This window comes from Sciurus carolinensis, chromosome X (genome assembly GCF_902686445.1).
Source record: "Sciurus carolinensis chromosome X, mSciCar1.2, whole genome shotgun sequence".
NCBI lineage: Eukaryota > Metazoa > Chordata > Mammalia > Rodentia > Sciuridae > Sciurus > Sciurus carolinensis.
Window position 1 is genome coordinate 51476225 of NC_062232.1, and position 8799 is coordinate 51485023.

At 36.7% G+C, this 8799-nt stretch overlaps 1 pseudogene; it reads left to right on the top strand.

Annotated features, from left to right (window-relative positions):
• The first annotated feature begins 717 nt into the window (after window positions 1-717).
• On the top strand, window positions 718-1185 carry LOC124972671 (nuclear cap-binding protein subunit 2-like; annotated as a pseudogene).
• Window positions 1186-8799: the final 7614 nt, after the last annotated feature.

Sequence of the window (8799 nt, forward strand, 5' to 3'; positions counted from 1 at the left end):
TGTTACAAGAAGACATGATTTATTACTTCAAAGAACTCATAGGAATCCTCCAACTTTATCATCAGTAAGCATGAGCTGCATTTCCTAAACAACCACCTAAATACTTTCTACATTATCCACAACCATAAGATTTAATCTTTTGCAAAAGACACCAAAAAAGTGCTGTTAGGCCTTGATTAAAAGAATGTTATCAGAGTGTCAGGCATGGTGGCACACACCTGTAATCCCAACAAGTCTGGAGACTGAGGCAGGAGGATTGTTAGTTCAAAGCCAGCCCAGCAACTTAGTGAGGCTCTAAAAGCAACTCAGTGAGACCCTGTCTCTAAATATGAAAAAAAAAAGGTTGGGGATGTGACTCAGTGGTTAAGCGCCTCTTCTGGGTTCAATCTTGGCAACCAAAAAAAAAAAAAAAAAACAAAAAATCTACGGATCTTATCAGGTACTGATACAACTGATATAGCAATTCCAATGTTTCTTATCATTCATGTTTCTCAGATCAAAATATCTATATATTTTACTCCTAACAACTGAACATCCATTCCAGCTATAAATAATAAACTGAGGGTTCTTAGGAAATCCTCAGAATCCTCTGACTTTGAAGATAGACAGCTTCCTCCCCAGAATTTAGAATAAAATTAATTTTCTGATTCTTCAGTACTGTCACTTTTGTTCTGGCTGTTCCCTGAGTTGCTGCGTCCTTACTGACCTTCTCTGCATTATGACCTCCTGAAGGCGCTGTGCAGCGACTCCTATGTGGAGCTGAGCCAGTACTGGGACCAGCACTTCTGGGTTGACAATGAAGAACAAGAAAACTTACTGAAGAAAAGTTGCACATTGTATCCTGGAAATCTTCCTTTTACACAACTGAAGAACAAATTTATGAACCATTCTGCAAAAGTGGCGACATAAAGAAGATCATTATGGGTCTAGATAAAGTTAAAAAAAAAACAGCAATGTGGATTCTGTTTTGTGGAATACTATTCAAGAGCAGATGCAGAAAATGCCATGTGGTATATTAATAGAACACTTCTGGATGACCAGGTCATTCGCACAGACTGGGATGCAGGCTTTAAGGAGGGCAGGCAGTATGGACTTGGGCAATCAAGGGGCCAGATTCATGATGAGTACTGACAAGACTATGATGCTGGGAGGGGCAGCTATGGAAAACTGGCACAAAAGCAGTGAGAGGTGAGAGCCCCATCAGTGCAAAACTCCCTCCACTGGCCTGTTGAGTTTGTTGAAGAACATTACCCACAGTCTGATCAATGTCTACTGAGCTGCAAGCCTTTACATGGTTTCTCCTGAAAATTATTAAAGGACAGACAGAATACAAAAGAATGCCTTTAATTCTAATCTTAGAATATTGGCCATGTGACAAGTTACCAGATGATTTTCTGTTACCAGGTCTAAAATTGTGTTCTCTGGGGCTGGGGATATGGCTCAGTGGTACAGTGCCTGTTTCACATGTGCAAGGCCCTGTTTAGATCCCCAGAACCCTCCCCCTCAACACAAAGTGTCCCTTAGCAAGAGGTTTGATCTATAATGTTGATTATTCCATCAGCCAAAAATGTAACACTTTTTAAAGGAAGATGGAAAATAGAAAAATTTGTTTTACCATGTTTGTGTCTTAAGTAGGTTCTTGATCTATACTGGGGCCCGGAATGAATATTTTTTTAAAAATTTAAGTTTGAATGAGAAAGTCAAATAAATGGAATTTTGCTATGTGATATAGTTTTATTCTAAATTAGCAACAGGTGTTTGACAGCTGAATATGTTTTTTATGTTGAATTCTAATCTCTAAAGGGTCAAGAGAGCTTCCTAAATAGTTGGCACAAAAGTAAGTAAATCTGAGATGGTCCCAGGGACATGTCCCATTTCCATTCCTTACGTATCAGGAAACTAGGTGCAGGACTTGAAGAATCATACACATTTTTCAAAAGATGTTTTATGTAAAGCTAACAACAACAACAACAAAGCAAGGGTTTGTAATACAGAAAACCTCACATATTCTAGTGGGTGGAGGAAGATGCTATTAGTAGGAAATGGACTGAAATATCAGGAGATAAGAGTTAAGGGATTGCCTTGACATGATGAAGTTTGTTGTAAGGGCCATCAGATTTATTCTTTCCATTTTAATTGTGGTCTTGGGAATAGAATGGTTTCTTTTTAAAAGAGCTTGCTGACTGAAAGAATGCTTCACAAAAACAGAGAAAGGCTCCCTAAAGAAAGTGTCTGTTTCAGTTACTTCTCACACTGAAGTCTGTTTTATTTTTCTCAAATTGTGTTACTATGGTTCAAGCCAGGGGAGTCTACAGAATTTATTTTGCATTTGTAGGGCAAGAGATGATTTCTAATATTATATGTGAGTATAATTTTCCCTGATATGAAAAAAATGTTCACTTTTTTTCAAAGTATCTTCCAGTAGTTTGTGAAAGTTGGGGCTGAACATGAACAGCTTTCACTTTACAATAAATGTGGATTTTCTCATTAAATTCCAAACTGTTTTAATTTTTTAAAGAGCTATAACAGTTGTTAAGTGCTTAGGAAGAAACCATTTGCAAACATTTAATCAGGGCACATTATTCATTTTTAGAATCTGTTTTTACAATGTAGTTTAATATATTTTGTATTCTTGTGTGGTGAAAAAACTCAGATTTTAAAGGCCTTAAAAACAAAGACTGTGATTCTTATTTGAATTGTGTCTTCTATAACAGATTTCAATAAAGTTGGACCAACTTACAAAAAAAATACTGTCACTTTTTACTAATCAGGTTGATTTTTCCCACCTTGTTACCCTCTAAAACTCATTGATCTTCATCCTATCATTTTTGATCCCTGCAGTCTCCCACCACTTAAGAGAAGGCAAAACTCTTTTATACATTTTCCCAGACCATAGCTACTGCTCTGAATGTAACTGGTTACTAGACCTGTCACCTCTCTTCTGACAAAAATTTAATAACTGTCCTTTTAAATATTTCAAAACACAAGTCCCCTTCAACTGGCATTTTCTGGAGCTTAGGTTTCCCTCATATCATTAATTCCAACCTTCAGTCTTATCAAAATTAAACCTTGATCTCCCATCTACAGAATGTTGAGGTCATTACAATCCTATCAGGAAAGGCCTCACCAATCAAAAATAGGCACACATATTGGGATATCACAGCTATGACAATCAGTTTGTTCTGTTCAGAGATATTTAAGCTGGCTTCACAGAAACTGGTTGAGTCTATTGAATATATCTGTGCATGCTGAGGGACATAAAATTCATTTACTCATATTAAAATAAATGATAATTATGATCTCAATACAAATTGTGTTCCATCAGGATACTATTTCTTACATGAACATCTGGCTTATACCTATCTACTGCCCTCTAATTTATTCTGTGTATTAGGAGTAATTGCTAGAGATTTTCAGATATCTAAAACTATCATTCATCCAGTAAATGATGTATCTTTAAAAAGAGAAACTGGAAGCCTCTGAAATAAAAAAATTAAGATAAGCACAGAGTATTCTAGTAAATTTCTAACAGGGATAACTTATTTTCTCATGTGAGCTATAATTTCCACAGTGGAAATATACAACTAGAAAGGGTGGTTCAAAACTTATCTCTGACTTTAGCAGAATTCATTAAATAATAGTATTCTGATCTGGAAGCCAAAAAATTAGTCTAAATTCATTAACTAGAGTTATCATGGACAATTGTATAGCCTTTAATTGCCTCTTGAAGTGAAGGAAAATTTTGTGTTATAGTAAATGCTTTTGGTTGCATCTATATAAATACTAAGAACAAGTAGAACAGTCTGTGACTGGGCTAAAAGAAAAAGCAACTGGATGTCTAAAACAGGCCCTGCTGCTTTCATTCCACAGGTTTCATAATCTAGGTCCCTAGCTCCAATACTTGTTACAAGGACTAAAAGACATTTTATGTCTAACAACTGCTTGTGTTAAAATTGTCTGAAATATCCTGCACAGACTCTTAAATGCTACATACAAAACAGCCAAAGGCAAGTCTTATGGTTCAAAAACTCATTTTACAATAGAAAAAGATGTATTAATACTAGTCAGCTATAGAGGACATAGAATAGTTGCTTTTCTGATCTTACTCAACAATAAACTGACAATGATAAAAATTGGGATTACGGATTAATGCCCTGCAACCTGATTTTATGTGTCTTTGGTCATAGGCAGGGATTGAAAAATAAAAAAAAATCAGCCCTTGATATCTAGACCTAATCCAGTACTCACAGCTACACCTCAAAAGTGCTAAAAACTGATCTAACATCATAACCAGAGCATTTTGCCAACTTTTGGGCATAAATAATCTCAAAGAATGCAAACCCAGACAAGGTTACTCTGAGACCACAATAAAATGAAACAAACCAAGGGCACTTCATAATTTCATCTAAGTCCAGACTAAAACAAGATCATAAAATGGTCCCTAATGTCTAACCTCATACAATCTGGGAAAAGAAAACCATTTCCTTCAACACTCCTCAAAATCACTGAAGAAAGCCCACATCTTATAGTAGATTCTTTTTACCACCTTTCTATTCAGACCCCCCTTGGATCCCCTTGGCGTATATTCTCCATGACTGCAGTAAGTGATAAACTTAACTTGTTTAACCACAAGTTTGTCTCTGGTGGGGTTTGACCAAAAGTCATTGACATCACATTGTTGAAAGAATGAACCATACAATATGCTTTCCTTCTTACTTGCTCTACTCGGGTAACCATGAAATTGCAATACCCAGTGGTTTTTTCAGATTACATTTTCTACAACCCATTGGAGACTGTCACACTGTTGATTGCTCTCTTCACCCTTCTTACCATCTATAATTCCAGTCTCTCTTCACTCTTCTAAGATGGACACAATACCTTCATTTTGTTTATTTATTTATAAGTGGTGCTGAGGATCAAACCCAGTGCCTCACAAGTGCTAGGCAAGTGCTCCACCACTGAGCTACAATCCCAGCCCCTTAGCTCTCTTACCATTCTGATTATTCCACTGCCTTCTCTTCTAAGTTTATCCTTAAACATTTGCAATCCATAGGATTCTACATATTTTCCCTGGGGATTTTCATTAACTTCTAGGGCTTCAACTAATATAAATACATGAATAATTTGAAAATATTTATTTCCTACCAAGATCTTTGCCCTGCCTCCCCATGAATTCCACCTGGGTGTGCCAAATCACCACCAACCAAGTCATTACCTTTTCCATTTTTCTTTAGAATCCTTGCTTAGAAATCATTGCATAGGAATCACATGCCTCTATGTTGGTACATCCCTGTTTCTCACATCCTCCATCAATGAAATATCATTAGTCAATAAGAGTTGTTATATATATCATGTCACGCTATAAATGTTATAAATATTAATGAAGAATAAAGGATGCAGCACAGTAAATACCTATTGATTACTTTTATGTCCTTCGTGTTGTGTTAAACTCTCTTGTATGTCTCATTTCCTTTAATCTTGACAACAATCCTATGAAGAAATTTTCTGATAAGAGAAAAAGGAAGCCACAAGAGGTTAAATAACCTACCCAAGATTATATAGGTAGAAAGATATGTAGCCAGTATTCAAATTCAGTAGGAATTTGAGAAGCCAATGATTTTTTAAAGGACTTGAAAATGGGTACATTTGGACATATTAAGATTAAAGATTTCTGCTCATTAAGAGAAATTAACAAGGAAGTTTTTTAAAAAAAAGATTTTTGAAATGTATTTCCTACATAAAAGCTCCTACAAGTCAATGATAAAGGGCAGAAATAAAAAACATGCAAAAAAAACATATATCCAAATAGCCAATAAACATACCAAAAAGTTCTCAAGCTCATTAAACTTCAGGTAAATTCATATTAATACCATAAATGAGATGCCACAACACAGTCATCAAAACAGCTAGAATTAATTGGGCACAGTGGCACACACCTGTAATCCCAGCAGCTCAGGAGGCTGAGGCAAGAAGATTGTCAGTTCAAAGCCAGCTTTAGCAACTTAGTGAAGCCCTAAGCAACTTAGTGAAAACCTGTCTCAAAATAAAATATAAAAAGGTCTGGGGATGTGGCTCAGTGGTTGTGTGCTCCTGGGTTCAATCTCAGGTACCAAAAAAAAACCAAAAAGGCTCTAAAATTAAAAATATACCAAAATGCCAAGTGCTGATGAGGATTTAGAACAACTAGAACTCTCAAACACTCCTGGTAGAGATACAAAATGGTACAACCATTTTGGAAAAGTGTTCAGCAACATCTACTAAATCTGAATATATGTACCCAACAGCTCCAATCTTAGATATGTACCCCACACAAACACACACAGTTTCACTACAAGGAATATAAATAAATTTTCCTAAGAGAACTATTCAAAATTGCTAATATTAGAAAGTTCTTAATGGCCACCAGTTGTCAATGGATTGAATAAGTGAGGTATATTCACACACTGGAGTACTGTAAATCAATGAGAATGAGCCAAATATAACTACTTGAACAATATGGATGAATAGCACAAAATGATACTGAACAAAGGAAGCTGAAGGAAAAAAAAAGTAGATATGTTGTGATTCCACTTATATAAGTTACAAAAACAAACAAAAGTAACCCATGATGTTAAAGCAGAGCTTACTAGCTCCCACTGGAGTGAGGTATAGCAACTGGAAAGGAGCATGGAGGGATACTTCTGAGGTGTTGTTAATGTTCTGTCTCTTGATTTGGATGTTGTTGCATGAGGGCACTCATTCTATGAAATTCAGTGAGCTACACACGGATGATTTATGTACTTTCCTATATGTGTTATATTTCAATGAAAACAAAACAATAACAAAAGCATCGCTGCCACCACCAAAACCAACAAAAAGCTGGCAGTGTGCTTCCAGACACCACACATTTAACCATGAAACCACCTTCTACCAATGAATAGAGAACCGCACAGCCAAGCAATGATACAGATGTTGGGCCTAATCTTCATTAAGTATTTCATGCAAACACATTGTTTGATTTAAAGCCTTTATTTTTTTTTCTTTTATTTTTTGTTTTGCAGGTGGGGTGTGGGTTCCAGGGATTAAACTCAGAGGCACTTGACCACTGAACCACATCTGCTGCACTATTTTGTATTTTATTGGAGACAGAGACTCACTGAGTTGCCTCACTTTTGCTGAGGCTGGCTTTGAACTCCTGATCCTCCTTCAACCTCCCAAGTTGCTTGGATTATAGGCCTGTGTCAATGCACCTGGCCTCAATTCCTTGTTGATCATGATAAATGACTACAAATCACTGGTTTGAGAGATCACATTGAAGTAGTTAAAGTTCTAGTTTTTGAATTTTCAAAATCCAAAAGTTCTGCACCAGCCATCTGGTAACCGAGGCAGGAGTGTTAGGATTTCTGAAACTCAAAGTAATTGTGAATGTTCTGTTCCACTGGAGAATTGCTTAACAGAGGTCAGTGTAGGGAGGTAGTCTGAGCTAGACATGGTTCTCTATAGAAACAGTGTTTTAGTCAGTTTTTTCACTGCTGTAACTTAAGGACTCAATAAGAACAATTGTAGAGGAGGAAAAAATTATTTAGGGGCTCACAGTTTTAGAGGTCTCAATCCATAGACAGCAAGCTCCATTCCTTGGGGCTCACAGTGAGGCAGAACATCATGGCAGGAGAGTGTAGTGGAGGGAAGCAGCTCATGTGATAATCAGAAAGCAGAGAGAGAAAGAGAGACTCCACTCTCCAGATACAAAATATATACCCCAAAGCTATGCCTCCAAAGCCCCACTTCCTCCAGCCAAACCCCGCCTGCCTCCAGTTACCACTCAGTTAATTCCATCAGGGAATCATTTCACTGATTAGTTTAAGGCACTCACAACCTAATCATTTCCCCTCTGAACTATCTTGCATTTTCTCACACCTGAGTTTTTGAGGGACACCACATCAAAACCATAACAAATAGAAAGCAAAGATTGTGGAAATTCTATAAAAAGTCTATTGACTTAAAGGAGTGTCTAGAGAAGCTTGCCTGAAGGTTATCATCCTCAGTGGCTGGATCTCCCCTCACAGCACTTTGGGGAAACAGATGTTAAATAATCACAAAAATTAAAACATAATTATAGATTATGAGAAGTGCTATTAATCAAGGGATGGGATGATATGTCACAAGGAGGAGATCACTTAGCTTAGCTTGGGTCCTCAAGGCAAAATTCTTTGAGCAATTAACACTTAACCAAAGAGCCCAAAGATAAGAAGTGGTCCATACACAAAAAGACAGAATGTGTACAGCCAAAATGATAGGAGTTAAGATTTGTATACAGTGAGAAAAATAAAATGTTTGAGGAAAACAAAGTCTAATATAGCTGGAGAAAACTAAGCAAGGAGGAAGTATGTTGTGAGATGAGGCTGGAGAAGAAATCTCTGAGATACTGAAAAGCCTTGTATGGCATGTTAAGAATTTTGAATTTCAGGTGCAATGGGAAACCATTAAAAGATTTAAGCAGGGATGTAGCATGATATGGTTTACATATTTAAAAATCACTCTGGTTGATATGTAATCAATTCACTATAGGATAAGATGAGAGGAAATGAGACCAGTTAGGAGGCTAGAAGGTAGTCTAGGAAAGAGATTATGGGAGCTTAGACTTAACTGATGACCATGGAGAGAGACAGAGTGCATAGATCTGGGATATATTTTGCACAGAGAATTAGTAGGGCTTACTGATACACAAAAGAGTGAAAGGGATGGAGAGATTGAAATGATGTCTAGGATTTGGGCAGGAGTCATTGGATAGACAGAACTACTAATGACTGAGATAAGGAA